Raw genomic sequence first — 15,841 nt, 5'->3', positions numbered from 1 at the left:
GTGGTCCAGGAGAGGAGCGTCCTGGGAAAAGGAATCACGGTGAAGGAGGGCAGAGTGCGGAGCATTCTCTTCAATCTGCCTAGTGGGTGTCCCCAGAACAGGGGATCGGGGTCCCGGGGTGTGACATGGAGGATCCCCGGTGTTAAAGAGAAACAGGGTCACCAGGTTTGCCATGGTGAATCGGAGTCACCAGGTGTGACATGGGGGATAGGGGTCACTGGGTGTAACAGGGGTTCGGGGTCACCATGTGTGCCCTGAGAAATTGGGGTCCCTTCGTATGCCATGGGGGATTGATGTCCCCAGGTGTGACATGTAAAAACATCAGGGTCTCTCTGAGTATGACATGGAGGAACATCAGGGGCCACTGGTGTGACATAGAGGAACATTGGGGTCACTGGGTATGACAGCATGACATTGAGGAATATTGGGGTCCTAGGATGTGACATGGAAAAACATCAGGGTCCCAGGGTGTGACATAGAGAGACATAAGGACATGGAGGAATATGGGGGTCACTGGGTATGACAGCATGACATTGAGGAATATTGGGGTCCTAGGATGTGACATGGAAAAACATCAGGGTCCCTGGGTGTGACATAGAGGGACATAAGGACATGAAGGAATATGGGGGTCACTGGGTATGACAGCATGACATTGAGGAATATTGGGGTCCTAGGATGTGACATGGAAAAATATCAGGGTCCCTGGGTGTGACATAGAGGGACATAAGGACATGAAGGAATATGGGGGTCACTGGGTATGACAGCATGACATTGAGGAATATTGGGGTCCTAGGATGTGACATGGAAAAATATCAGGGTCCCTGGGTGTGACATAGAGGGACATAAGGACATGAAGGAATATGGGGGTCACTGGGTATGACAGCATAACATGGAGGAATCATCAGATCAGGGTCACTGGGTATTACATAGAGGAGTTTTTAACCCTTTCCCTTTTTATTTAGTTTTTCTTGGGGGGGGGGCGCAAGTAGCTGGTCTTGCCTAGGGCGTAAAATAGTCTAGCACCAGCCCTGGTTGTGGGATCCCTCTCCACGGCCCAAGTGGCCTGACAGCAGTGCCATAGAGCCCTGCAGCTGCCACAGCTGATAGATCATTATGAAACCACTCCCAGCACAGAGGAACAAACAATGATTTCTTCAGAATAACAAAAGTTAGGAATCTGCAACAAATTTTGTTACAATCCCTGCAATGTACAGAGATCACCCAGAGGGGAATGTTTTTTTTTTTTCCTCAACACAAGTGGAGTTACGCTTTAAGCCGATCATTTTTTTGGCGTTGCTCTGTATATTCTCACTTCTCCTCCGCAGGCAAAGATTCACATCTGTTTATGAGTAGAAAACCCGACTTTCTCTCCCTTCACACAGGACTGGGCTGGCATTGCTCAGGATGGAGTCAGACCCGAAGCGTGACACCGGGCCGGCGATGGGTCACACGTTGGTCTTGTTATGATTTGGCCGCGGCGTGACGCGGTGCAGCGGGGGCTGCAAGTTTATCCGATATTTTTCCTGGCTGCTCCCGGCCCGGATCAAGAGGTGTTCCTTTCTTCGGGAGGACACAGCGGGCTGATACAGATTTTTTTGGCTGCAAATCTTAAGACAACATCTGGCTAATTCTATTCATGGCGAATAACTGAGGGCCGGCTGTTCACAGCTACTCAATGTATAATGTATGACAGCCGGGAACGAGGGGCGTCCCGGGCCGGGGTCAGGGGACCCCCATAGCAAAATGGGGCCACCTTAGACAACCTCTGTCTGCAGCACCTGGCAGTATCAACTGCAACAATCCTACCATAGAAAAGGTCTAAATGAGGACAGGTAGCAAAGTCAGCACACTGCTGAACATAGACGGTGCCAGGAATGAGGTGCAGGAATTTACCATTTACCAGTGCCGGGACACGGTCATCTAGAGCCCAGGGGGAACACGCCATCCTGCCCCCCCCCCTTCCCAAGATGTATGAGCAATGAGCATTATATGTCAGCAAAAATCCCCCCCCCCCCCAAAAAAAAAGAAAATGAGCACTAGTCTACATGCTGCTTACCCCTTAAGCATAAATCCCCCCTCATCGCAGGACAAATCTACCCCCTGCTGGAATCCCCCCTCCCATCACAAATAACTTTGTCCCCCCCCCCCCATTCCCCCTTCCAGCTCAAATTCTCTCTCTTTCCAAATACCCCCCCCCCCTTCCATCCAAAAAAAAAACAGTCCTCCTAGCACAAATCCCCTGCCCCTCAAATTTCCCCTCCCAGTACACAACCCCCCCCCCCCCCCCACATCCAACAAAAAAAATCAGTCCTCCTAGCACAAATCTTCTGCCCCTCAAATTTCCCCTCCCAGTACACAACTCCCCCCCCCTCCATCCAACAGAAAACATCACTCCTCCTAGCACAAATCTCACGCCCCTCAAATCTCTCCTCCCAGTACATATCCTCTCCCCCCTCTCCATCCAAAAAAAAAAAATCACTCCTCCCAGCACAAATCTCCTGTCCCTCAAATTTCCCCTCCCAGTACACATCCCCCCCCCTCCATCCAACAAAAAAATAATCACTCCTCCTAGCACAAATCCCCTACCCCTTAAATTCCCCCCCCCCCCCTAGTACACATCCTCCCCCACTCTGAATCCCCTCTCCCAGCACAAAATACCCCCATCCACCCTCCTAGCAAAAATCCCCCTCCCCAAATGTTCCCTCCCAGCACAAATAGTCTCAATCATCCCTTCTAGCACAAATTCCCTACCCCTCAAATTTCCCCTCCCAGTATTCATCCTCTCCCCCCCACTCTGAATCCCCTCTCCCAGCACAAAATCCCCCCATCCACCCTCCTAGCACAAATCCACCTCCCCAAATTTTCCCTCCATGCACATATACCCCCAATTATCCCTTCCAGCACAAATCACCCCCCCCCCCCAGAACAATTCACACCCCCTGCCACCCCTAAATTCCCCCTCCCAACACGAATCCCACCTCTCATGATACCACAGTGCCTGGGCTAGCCGTCCCTCCTGCCCACCCCTTGTCCTAGCCCTCCAGCTAATTACTCGGTCGTCCAAATACTGACTAGACATGAGTGCCGGTTCACCTATGTATGATATCAGACATCGCATGGGATTCGCACCGCACTGTTCTGCAAATCACATGCAGGGTGCCCCCGGAAAACAATCCGGTCCTTTCCCCTCCTAGGCAGGAAGTCTAGTAAGGGCAAGCTGACCCCCACTCCACTCTATGGCCTTGGAGGACCAGAGCGACGCCATACATCGCTTCCTCCAAACGACCTTTCATGACTGGAAAAAATGTATTTTTTTTTTTTGCTTTTAGGTGTAGATGTGAGGTCTTTTGACCCCAGATCTCACATTAAAGAGGACCTGTCCTGCTTATTTCTATTACAAGAGATGTTTATATTCCTTGTAATAGGAAAAAAAATGATCAAATTTTTTTTTTTAAAAGGACAGTGTAAAAATAAAAAATAAAAGGTGAAATAAATTAAAAAAAAAAAATAAAATAAAAATTTTAAGTGCCCGATCCCTCTGAGCTCACACGCAGAAGTGAACACCTATGTAAGTTGCGCCCAAATCAAATAAAAAATTATCAAATTTTTTTTTTAAAAGGGACAGTGTAAAAATAAAATATAAAAGGTGAAATAAATTAAAAAAAAATAAAATAAACATTTTAAGTGTCCGATCTCTCTGAGCTCACACGCAGAAGTGAACACCTATGTAAGTTGCGCCCAAATCAAATAAAAAATGATCATTTTTTTTTTTTTAAAAGGGACAGTGTAAAAATAAAAAATAAAAGGTGAAATAAATTAAAAAAAAAAAAAATAAATATTTTAACTGCCCGAGCCCTCTGAGCTCACACGCAGAAGTGAACGCTTACGTAAGTTGAGCCCAAATCAAATAAAAAATTATCAAAATTTTTTTTTTAAAAGGGACAGTGTAAAAATAAAAAATAAAAGGTGAAAAAAATAAAATAAAAATTTTAAGTGCCCGATCCCTCTGAGCTCACACACAGAAGTGAACGCTTACGTAAGTTGAGCCCAAATCAAATAAAAAATTATCAAAAATTTTTTTTTAAAAGGGACAGTGTAAAAATAAAAAATAAAAGGTCAAAAAAATAAAAAAAAAATAAAATAAAAATTTTAAGTGCCCGATCCCTCTGAGCTCACACACAGAAGTGAACGCTTACATAAGTTGAGCCCAAATCAAATAAAAAATTATCAAAATGTTTTTTTTAAAAGGGACAGTGTAAAAATAAAAAATAAAAGGTGAAAAAAATTAAAAAAAAAATAAAATAAAAATTTTAAGTGCCCGATCCCTCTGAGCTCACACACAGAAGTGAACGCCTACGTAAGTTGTGCCCAAATCAAATAAAAAATGATGATTTTTTTTTTTTTTAAAAGGGACAGTGTAAAAATAAAAAATGAAAGGTGAAAAAAATTTAAAAAAAAATAAAATAAAAATTTTAAGTGCCCGATCCCTCTGAGCTCACATGCAGAAGTGAACGCCTACGTAAGTTGAGCCCAAATCAAATAAAAAATTATCAAAATTTTTTTTTTAAAAGGGACAGTGTAAAAATAAAAAATAAAAGGTGAAATAAATTTTAAAAAAAATAAAATAAATATTTTAAGTGCCCGAGCCCTCTGAGCTCACACGCAGAAGTGAACGCTTACGTAAGTTGAGCCCAAATCAAATAAAAAATTATCAAAATGTTTTTTTTAAAAGGGACAGTGTAAAAATAAAAAATAAAAGGTGAAAAAAATTTAAAAAAAAATAAAATAAAAATTTTAAGTGCCCGATCCCTCTGAGCTCACACACAGAAGTGAACGCCTACGTAAGTTGCGCCCAAATCAAATAAAAAATGATCAAAAATCAAATAAAAAAGTTCTGTCAGGTTGGATGGTAAACGTTGGTGGACAGCCATTTTTAGGTCGCTCCAGAGATGCTCAATTGGGTTTAAGTCAGGGCTCTGGCTGGGCCATTCAAGAACAGTCACGGAGTTGTTGTGAAGCCACTCCTTCGTTATTTTAGCTGTGTGCTTAGGGTCATTGTCTTGTTGGAAGGTAAACCTTCGGCCCAGTCTGAGGTCCAGAGCACTCTGGAGAAGGTTTTTGTCCAGGATATCCCTGTACTTGGCCGCATTCATCTTTCGCTCGATTGCAACCAGTCGTCCTGTCCCTGCAGCTGAAAAACACCCCCACAGAATGATGCTGCCACCACCATGCTTCACTGTTGGGACTGTATTGGACAGGTGATGAGCAGTGCCTGGTTTTCTCCACACATACCGCTTAGAATTTAGGCCAAAAAGTTCTATTTTGGTCTCATCAGACCAGAGAATCTTATTTCTCACCATCTTGGAGTCCTTCAGGTGTTTTTTTTTAGCAAACTCCATGCGGGCTTTCATGTGTCTTACACTGAGGAGAGGCTTCCGTCGGGCCACTCTGCCATAAAGCCCAAACTGGTGGAGGGCTGCAGTGATGGTTGACTTTCTACAACTTTCTCCCATCTCCTGACTGCATCTCTGGAGCTCAGCCACAGTGATCTTTGGGTTCTTCTTTACCTCTCTCACCAAGGCTCTTCTCCCCCGATAGCTCAGTTTGGCCGGACGGCCAGCTCTAGGAAGGGTTCTGGTCGTCCCAAACGTCTTCCATTTGAGGATTATGGAGGCCACTGTGCTCTTAGGAACCTTAAGTGCAGCAGAAATCTTTTTGTAACCTTGGCCAGATCTGTGCCTTGCCACAATTCTGTCTCTGAGCTCTTCAGGCAGTTCCTTTGACCTCATGATTCTCATTTGCTCTGACATGCATTGTGATCTGGAAGGTCTTATATAGACAGGTGTGTGGCTTTCCTAATCAAGTCCAATCAGTATAATCAAACACAGCTGGGCTCAAATGAAGGTGTAGAACCATCTCAAGGATGATCAGAAGAAATGGAAAGCACCTGAGTTAAATATATGAGTGTCACAGCAAAGGGTCTGAATACTTAGGACCATGTGATGTTTCAGTTTTTCTTTTTTAATAAATCTGCAACAATGTCAACAATTCTGTGTTTTTCTGTCAGTATGGGGTGCTATGTGTACATTCATGAGGAAGAAGAATGAACTTTCCCTAACAAGTCAGTGCGTGTGAACGGCGGACCCGATGTCCGCCAGTCACTCGCGATCGTTCGCCGTGAAGGGAAAAAGGCAGGCGGCTAATGTAAACAAAGCCACCTGTCATTCTCCCCTGTGTAAAAATGGAGATCACACGGTTCTACTATGTAGGACAGTTGATCTCTGTTCTTACACCAGTAGCCATGTCCAATCACAGTTAGAAACACGCCCCTAGGGACACACTTAACCCCTCCTTCCCCAATAAAGTTAACCCCTTCCCTGCCAGTGTCATTTTTACAGTAACAGTGCATATTTATAGCACTGATTACTGTAGTAATGTCACTGGTACCCCCAAAAGTGTCAAAAATGTCAGTCAAGGGTCCGATCTGTCTGCCGCAATGTCGCAGTCCCGCAAAAAAAAAATCGCAGATCGCCGCCATTACTCGTTAAAAAAAAAACAACAAAAATGACAAAAATCTTTCCCTTATTTAGTAAACACAATAACTTTTGCGCAAACCAATCAAAATACGCTTATTGTGATTTTTTTTACCAAGCATATGTAGCAGAAAACAAATTGGCCAAAAATGTTAAAAAATTTTGGTTTTTACATTTTTTTGGGGGGGAATTTCATATAAAAAAAATGTGAAAAATATTATTTTTGCTAAATTGTTGCTCTTTTTTTGATTATAGCGCATGATTAAAGAATCGCACAGGTGATCAAATACCACCAAAAGAAAGCTCTATTTGTGGGAAAAAAAGGATATCAAATTCGTTTAGGTACAGCGTCGCACGACCGCGCAATTGTCCGTTAAATTCACGCAGTGCCGAATCGCAAAAAAAACCCTGGTCAGGAAGGGGGTAAAATCTTCCGGGGCTTAAGTGGCAGTGTTGCCAACCGCCCATAGATTTACGGGCAGCCCGTGAATTTTAGCCCATTTTCGGGCTGCCCGTAAATGCCCGTTACGGGCAGCGGCGCCCGTAATAAAGATGTCCGAACGGGGCCGCCACGCAACTGCGCATGCACCGTTTCCGAAGCCTGTCGGGCTCGGAAAAGCTTGCCTATTTTCGGCTGGACGGCACATGCGCAGTGACAAACTGGCGACGGCTGGCGCCACTTTTAAAAGACAGTGACACTGTCTTGTTTGCGCTGCGGGCTGCGGCCAGTAGAAGAAGAAGAGGAGACTCATGTGAGAACTGGCTGGGGTCCCGGGGACAGAGGACAGTATTGAAGGGGCTGAATTGGGGGCAGAAAAGGACAGTGCTTTGGGGGCTAAACTAAGGCAGGGCAAGAGAAGGACAGTGTTCAGTGCTGTGGGGGCTAAAGGCAGGGGGCAGAGATGGGGCACTGTACTATGGGGGCTAAATACAGGGGACAGAGAAGGACACTGTGCTATGGGGGCTAAATGCAGGGGACAGAGAAGGACACTGTGCTATGGGGGCTAAATACAGGGGACAGAGAAGGACACTGTGCTATGGGGGCTAAATACAGGGGACAGAGAAGGACACTGTGCTATGGGGGCTAAATGCAGGGGACAGAGAAGGACACTGTGCTATGGGGGCTAAATGCAGTGGACAGAGAAGGACACTGTGCTATGGGGGCTAAATACAGGGGACAGAGAAGGACACTGTGCTATGGGGGCTAAATGCAGGGGACATAGAAGGACACTGTGCTATGGGGGCTAAAGGCAGGGGACAGAGAAGGACACTGTGCTATGGGGGCTAAACACAGGGGGCAGAGAAGGACACTGTGCTATGGGGGCTAAATACAGGGGACAGAGAAGGACACTGTGCTATGGGGACTAAATACAGGGTACAGAGAAGGACACTGTGCTATGGGGGCTAAATACAGGGGACAGAGAAGGACACTGTGCTATGGGGGCTAAATACAGGGGACAGAGAAGGACACTGTGCTATGGGGGCTAAATGCAGGGGACAGAGAAGGACACTGTGCTATGGGGGCTAAAGGCAGGGGATAGAGAAGGACACTGTGCTATGGGGGCTAAATACAGGGGGCAGAGAAGGACACTGTGCTATGGGGGCTAAATACAGGGGACAGAGAAGGACACTGTGCTATGGAGGCTAAATGCAGGGGACAGAGAAGGACACTGTGCTATGGGGGCTAAAGGCAGGGGACAGAGAAGGACACTGTGCTATGGGGGCTAAATATAGGGGGCAGAGAAGGACACTGTGCTATGAATGGGGGCTAAATGCAGGGGACAGAGAAGGACACTGTGCTATGGGGGCTAAATGCAGGGGACAGAGAAGGACACTGTGCTATGAATGGGGGCTAAATGCAGGGGGCAAAAAAGGACACTGTGCTATGGGGGCTAAATGCAGGGGGGGAAAGAAGGACACTGTGCTATGGGGGCTAAATGCAGGGGGCAGAGAAGGACACTGTGCTATGGGGACTAAATGCAGGGGGCAAAAAAGGACACTGTGCTATGGGGGCTAAATGCAGGGGGCAGAGAAGGACACTGTGCTATGGGGGCTAAATGCAGGGGGCAAAAAAGGACACTGTGCTATGGGGGCTAAATGCAGGGGGCAGAGAAGGACACTGTGCTATGGGGGCTAAATGCAGGGGGCAAAAAAGGACACTGTGCTATGGGGGGCTAAAGGCAGGGGGCAGAGAAGGACAGTGCTGTGTGGGCAGAAATGGACAGTGCTGTGGGGGTCAAAGGCAGGGGGCAGAGAACGACAGTGCTGTGGGGGGCTAAAGGCAGGGGGAAGAGAAGGACAGTGCTGTGGGGGCAGAAATGGACAGTGCTGTGGGGGCTGAAGTGGGGGCAGAGAAGGACAGTGCTGTAGAGGGTATATGAAGGTGGGCAGAGGAGGACTCTGCTGTGGGAGGGTGATGTAAAGGGTGGCAGAGGTGGACACTGATGTGGAGGGTGAAGGGGGGCAGATTAGGACACTACTGTTGGGGGGAATGGGGGTGTCTTCAGCCTCTGAATACCTCCTGTACCATGTCCGCATCCTCTGACCACCTCTGGTATCATGTCCACAGCCACTAACCACCTCCTGTATGATGTCCACAGCCTCTGACCACCCTCAGGTAAGTGACAGCGCAGCCAGGTCAGTCTAACGGGGGGTCACTGATGTAAGGGCTGGGTGAATATAATAATGTAAGGGGGAACTGAGATAAAGGTTTCCCCCTTATAGCAGGGAATCCCTCCCCCCTTACCTTAGTGTAATTTGCAGAAGGGGGTCTCTGGTCACCAGATTCCCCCTCCCCCCCCCACATCAGAGTTCCTGATATTCTTTTCTACATCAGAGTCTGCAGGATTCTCCCCTTACAGTGCAAGGGGGAACTCTGTGGACCCTGATGTAAAAGGGAGCTCTGATGTAAAGGGCACTGCTGCAGACCCTGATGTAGGTGTGAACTCTGATGTAAAGTAGAGTGCAGTGGACTCTGATATAAGGTGGTTTCTGGTCAGCAGAGCACCCGATTACATCAGAGTCCCCCTTAAATCATGATCTGCAGCATTCCTCTTTACGTCAGAGTTACACTGTAAGGGGGAATCCTGCACACTCTGATATATGGGGGAACACTGTGCTGGCTGGGTTATATTAATCTGACCTTCATGTAAATGGAGGAATATGGTTTATGACTTTTGTTTAACTTAAACACATTGCTAATAGCACTATCTACATGTTTATAGCTTAATTATTCATATTTGCACGGTTTAGCACTGAAAACGGCTATGTTATGTACATTTTTGCAGTGCCAGTAAAAAATTGGTGCCGTCCGTAAATTTTGGATGTTCTGCCAGTAAATTTCCCTTCGGGGGGTTGGCAACACTGTTAAGTGGTTAAGTGGGTAACGTCAAAGTTCCAATGTAAAACTGCGGCGGGCGGTCCGGAAGTGGTTAATGTCTCTATTGATAAACTTATAACCTGACCCTTCTCTGCTCCATCCGACACTAGAGGAAAACTTTTCTATAATGTACATACACTATAAATGTAACAAAGCCCTTGATTAGATACAAATTATTTTGGTCTCTGAGATCCTTTGTTGCTCATCTCCCTTCCCTGCTCACAAATCATTCCACCCATAATTTGTTTCTTGAAAATGACATCAATTCTATTTTGTTTTTCTCCCAAATTGTAGATATTTTTTTTTCTGAAATGGAAACAATACGTAAATCAATTTATATGGCTTTTACTGTATGCTGAGTGATTGATTAGAGGTATATTTCATGTATCTGATCTTCAGCAGATGAAGTAATCCAGCAGAGCGCTGTACAATGATATAAATATAGGAGAGATGATGTGACAATTAGGGGAAGGCGAGTCTTATAATTGGATTTTGTGCTTTCTGCACATTACAAAGGAGACTCACTGGGAGCCTCTGCAGAACATCCAGTATATAGACATAAACACAATGATCTGATTACACTGGGGAGCAAATGGGGATTTTTTTTTTTTTTTTTTGAAGGGCAACTGAATTTTTGTACTAAATTCCTCCAACCCACTCTCCCACCCCTCCCGAATAACCTGCACTAACGGATGATTTACTGACAGGGGTCACATTGGTCCAAGAGAGTAGAAATACCCCATTATCGGTGGGACAAAATAATGCCTCAGGCTTAGTGGTCAATGGGAGTAAAACATAAAATAATTAACCACTTCAATACCGGGCAATTTCACCCCCTTCCTGCCCAGTCCAATTTTCAGCTTTTAGCGCTGTTGCATTTTGAATGACAATTGCGCGGTCATGCAACACTATACCTAAACCAAATGTATGTAATTTTTTCCCCCACAAATAGAGCTTTCTTTTGGTGGCATTTGATCACCGCAAGGTTTTTTCTTTTTTGCTAAACAAATAAAAAAAGACCGAAAAGTTTGAAAAAAAAAAGTTTTTTTGTTTATGTTATACAATTTTGTAAATAAATACGTTTTTTCCTGCGCTGATGAGCACTGATGAGACTGCACTGACAGGCACTGATGAGGAGGCACTGATGGGGTGGCACTGATAGGCAGCACTGATAGGCGACACTGATATGTGGCAATGATAGGTAGCACTGATATGCAGCATTGGCGGGCACTGATAGGCGGCACTGCTGGGCACTGATAGGCGGCATTGATGGGCACTGATAGGTGGCACTGATGGGCACTGATAGGCGGCACTGATGGGCACTAATGGGCACTGATAGGCGGCACTGGTGGGCACTGATGGGCACTGGTGGGCGGCACTGATAGATGGCAATGATCGGCACTGGTGGGCATCACTGATAGTGAGGGCACTGGCGGGCAGCACTGATGGGGAGGGCAATGGGGGGCTCCCTGAGCCCTGATTGCCATCCCTGGTGGCCATAGTGGGCATCCCTGGGGTCATGGGTGGGCATCCCTGGGGTCATGGGTGGGCATCCCTGGTGGTTCTAGTGGCAACCCCCCCCCGAGGGTCTGCACTGGTAATCAATGATCTGATTACCAGTGCCGACCCCCCCCCCCCACGCGCGTCAGGAGAGCCGCAGATCGGCGCTCCTTTAATCGTGCCTGTCAGGCACGTACTGAGGAAAGGCGATCAACGGCTCTTCCTGTTTACTATGTGACCAGCCGTGATTGGACAAGGCTGGTCACATGGTAAAGAGCCTACGTCAGTAGGCTCTTTACCGAGATCGGAGATGCGGGGAGTCAGACTGACACACAGAGCGCATTATCCTGCCGCCGTCATATGACGTCCGGTCAGGATAATGCAACCACTTTCCCGACGTCAAACGCCTATAGGCAGGCGGGAAGTGGTTAAATAACGCCAGTGTGAGGAATAGTGCCCCATCATTGGTGTCAGTGGGAGGAATAGTGCCCCATCATTGGTGTCAGTGGGAGGAATAGTGTCCCATCATTGGTGTCAGTGGGATTAATAGTGCCCCATTGGTGTCAGTGGGAGGAATGGTGTCCCATCATTGGTGTCAGTGGGATTAATAGTGCCCCATTGGTGTCAGTGGGAGGAATAGTGCCCCACCATTGGTGTCAGTGAGAGGAATAGTGCCCCATCATTGGTGTCAGTGTGAAGAATAGTGCCTCATCATTGGTGTCAGTGGGAAGAATAGTGCCCCATCATTGGTATCAGTGGGAGGAATAGTGTCCCATCATTGGTGTCAGTGGGAGGAATAATGCCCCATCATTGGTGTCAGTGTGAAGAATTGTGCCCAGCTGGGAAACCTTCTACGGTCAGAACATGATAGCGTATCGGGAGAGATTCCCCCCTCTGACTGCACAATGGATGATCTGCCTTAGATGGAGGAAGGAGCACAGTTCTCCAACAGTGCAGAGTATTTCAGAAAAGGAGAGTTTGCGGGCAGAGCCTATGATGCCCTAGTGGGGACATGGTGGTACTGCACGTCTGCACTCGCTAATGCCTAACCTAGGCAAACATTAAGGTGATACTCCAAACTTAGAAGTGGGCAGCACTTGCACAGGTATCTCTGTAATCCATGGGCATTCTGCTCACACTGTTCACACTAAGCACTTTGATACGACTTCTGATAGAGAACACCTCTCCCTCCCGGTGTGCAGCATTTCTGAGCCGGGACCGTGGAGCATGTACCGCTCTCCACCAACCCAGTAGACCTGTTACCTCGCTCCCAGGTGACACTATTCGGGATGTTGCTGACGGACAAAGGCAACACACTTCTCTATGACTCCATGCTTGTTCTCCCTTCTGGGGCCCCTCTGCATCTCTCTCTCTCCCGTGACTCCAGGCTGAGTCCCTAGGTATTCTGTGCCACAGGGTTGGTCCCAGTATGTGGGGAACCAGTTACTAGTGATGGGGCTAAACATACCACCCCTTCACTACAAGACTATCCATTACCTCTGCCACACCACCCATTTCCTGGCTGGTTGGTTGCTTTAGCAAGGGACATGCATACGGTAGTCGTTAGCAACGGCAATCTAGCTTCCTCTGGATGGCATTCTCCTCATTAATCTTTTCACTGTATCTTCTCTACCTCCTGTTCCAAGCCCTGCATGCACTCCTTTTGAGACTTTAGACCAGGCAGTCCAGATGAACAAATAAAGATCTTTTACTGAAGTAGTTGCAAGTAACAGTTCTCAAAGACTTCTTCCACACACTTTCCTATACACAGCTCTCTGATGACCCAAAAAGGGACTGCACCTTAGGCATATGGCAATTTGGCAAAGTTGTAAAAATAAATCACATCAAGGCAAGAGTCCTGAGGGCATGAACACAAGAAAATTAAACTGTTAAAACAGAGTTCTGGGCACAGAGGTCATTTTTTACTAAACATACCCCCGGGACAGTCAGGGCTAGCACATTCCACAATGGATAGCCTCTGATCTGTCCCGGTTCGCACTTACCTTTTAGAAGAAATACTTACTTATAAAATTTCTTCCACAGCGTTTCCATCTCTCTTGTGGGCAGCTGAAGCCGGCGCGGTCCTCTTCTGTGTCTTCTTCCGCGTCTTCTTGTACCAGAATGCGCCTGCACCGGCCCCTCTCGTCACTTCCGGCGCGGCGCCGCATTCCTCCACAGCTTCTGGGCAGCTTCTGGGCAGCCCAGAAGCTGTTTAGCAGGGGAATGCGGCGTCGCCCGGAAATGACGAGCGGGGCCGGTGCCGTCGCATTGATTCCTGGGAGCTATGACGTTCAGCTCCCAGGAATCATAGCGAGACAGGAAGTGACGGGGTGAGCCGCGGCTCCGAGGGAGGAAGTACTCTGAGGTGAGTATCTTCGATCTTCAATTACAAGGTAAGTAAACAAAAAAAAAAAATAACTATCCAATTCCTTTTCAGGTGAGGTCTACCTAGCGGAGGGGCACAAAAAAAAAAAATATTGTTTTTGTGCCTGGAACTCCACTTTAAATCTATGGAACCCTCTTAGGAAGCACCTGCTTACAAGTTAGATAGAGGAAGGAGCAGAGTCCTCCAGCAGTGCAGAGTATTTCAGGAGAGGAGAGTTATAGAGGAAGGAGCAGAGTTCTCCAGCAGTGCATAGTATTTCAGGAGGGGAGAGTTACAGAAGAAGGAGCAGAGTCCTCCAGCAGAGCAGAGTATTTCAGGAGAGGAGAGTTATAGAGGAAGGAGCAGAGTCCTCCAGGAGTGCAGAGTATTTCAGGAGAGGAGAGTTATAGAGGAAGGAGCAGAGTCCTCCAGCAGAGCAGAGTATTTCAGGAGGGGGGAGGTATAGAGGAAGGAGCAGAGTCCTCCAGCAGAGCAGAGAATTTCAGGAGAGGAGAGTTATAGAGGAAGGAACAGAGTCCTCCAGCAGAGCAGAGGATTTCAGGAGAGGAGAGTTATAGAGGAAGGAGTAGAGTCCTCCAGCAGTGCAGAGTATTTCAGGGGAGGAGAGTTATATAGAGGAAGGAGCAGAGTCCTCCAGCAGTGCAGAGTATTTCAGGGGAGGAGAGTTATATAGAGGAAGGAGCAGAGTCCTCCAGCAGTGCAGAGTATTTCAGGAGAGGAGAGTTATAGAGGAAGGAGCAGAGTCCTCCAGCAAAGCAGAGTATTTCAGGAGAGGAGAGTTATAGAGGTAGGAGCAGCGTCCTCCAGCAGAGCAGAGAATTTCAGGAGAGGAGAGTTATAGAGGAAGGAACAGAGTCCTCCAGCAGAGCAGAGGATTTCAGGAGAGGAGAGTTATAGAGGAAGGAGTAGAGTCCTCCAGCAGTGCAGAGTATTTCAGGGGAGGAGAGTTATATAGAGGAAGGAGCAGAGTCCTCCAGCAGTGCAGAGTATTTCAGGGGAGGAGAGTTATATAGAGGAAGGAGCAGAGTCCTCCAGCAGTGCAGAGTATTTCAGGAGAGGAGAGTTATAGAGGAAAGAGCAGAGTCCTCCAGCAGTGCAGAGTATTTCAGGGGAGGAGAGTTATATAGAGGAAGGAGCAGAGTCCTCCAGCAGTGCAGAGTATTTCAGGGGAGGAGAGTTATAGAGGAAGGAGCAGAGTCCTCCTGCTGTGCAGAGTATTTCAGGGGAGGAGAGTTATAGAGGAAGGAGCAGAGTCCTCCAGCAGAGCAGAGTATTTCGGGAGAGGAGAGTTATAGAGGAAAGAGCAGAGTCCTCCAGCAGAGCAGAGTATTTCAGGAGAGGAGAGTTATAGAGGAAGGAGCAGAGTCCTCCAGCAGAGCAGAGTATTTCAGGAGAGGAGAGTTATAGAGGAAGGAGCAGAGTCCTCCAGCAGAGCAGAGTATTTCAGGAGAGGAGAGTTATATAGAGGAAGGAGCAGAGTCCTCCAGCAGAGCAGAGTATTTCGGGAGAGGAGAGTTATAGAGGAAAGAGCAGAGTCCTCCAGCAGAGCAGAGTATTTCAGGAGAGGAGAGTTATAGAGGAAGGAGCAGAGTCCTCCAGCAGAGCAGAGTATTTCAGGAGAGGAGAGTTATAGAGGAAAGAGCAGAGTCCTCCAGCAGTGCAGAGTATTTCAGGAGAGGAGAGTTATATAGAGGAAGGAGCAGAGTCCTCCAGCAGAGCAGAGTATTTCGGGAGAGGAGAGTTATAGAGGAAAGAGCAGAGTCCTCCAGCAGAGCAGAGTATTTCAGGAGAGGAGAGTTATAGAGGAAGGAGCAGAGTCCTCCAGCAGAGCAGAGTATTTCAGGAGAGGAGAGTTATAGAGGAAGGAGCAGAGTCCTCCAGCAGAGAGAGTATTTCAGGAGAGGAGAGTTATAGAGGAAGGAGCAGAGTCCTCCAGCAGAGCAGAGTATTTCGGGAGAGGAGAGTTATAGAGGAAAGAGCAGAGTCATCCAGCAGAGCAGAGTATTTCAGGAGAGGAGAGTTACAGAGGAAGGAGCAGAGTCC

The 15,841-nt window shown here is 47.3% G+C and overlaps 1 protein-coding gene across 1 annotated transcript in view; it reads right to left on the bottom strand.

Moving 5' to 3' along the window:
- The window catches only part of TMIE (transmembrane inner ear), a 184,354-nt gene that overhangs the window by 139,025 nt on the left and 29,488 nt on the right, over window positions 1–15,841 (bottom strand). The window lies entirely within an intron of this gene.

This window comes from Pelophylax lessonae (assembly GCF_965119305.1).
Source record: "Pelophylax lessonae genome assembly, chromosome: 5".
NCBI classification, from domain to species: Eukaryota; Metazoa; Chordata; class Amphibia; order Anura; family Ranidae; genus Pelophylax; species Pelophylax lessonae.
This window is presented reverse-complemented; position numbering and strand designations above follow the sequence as displayed.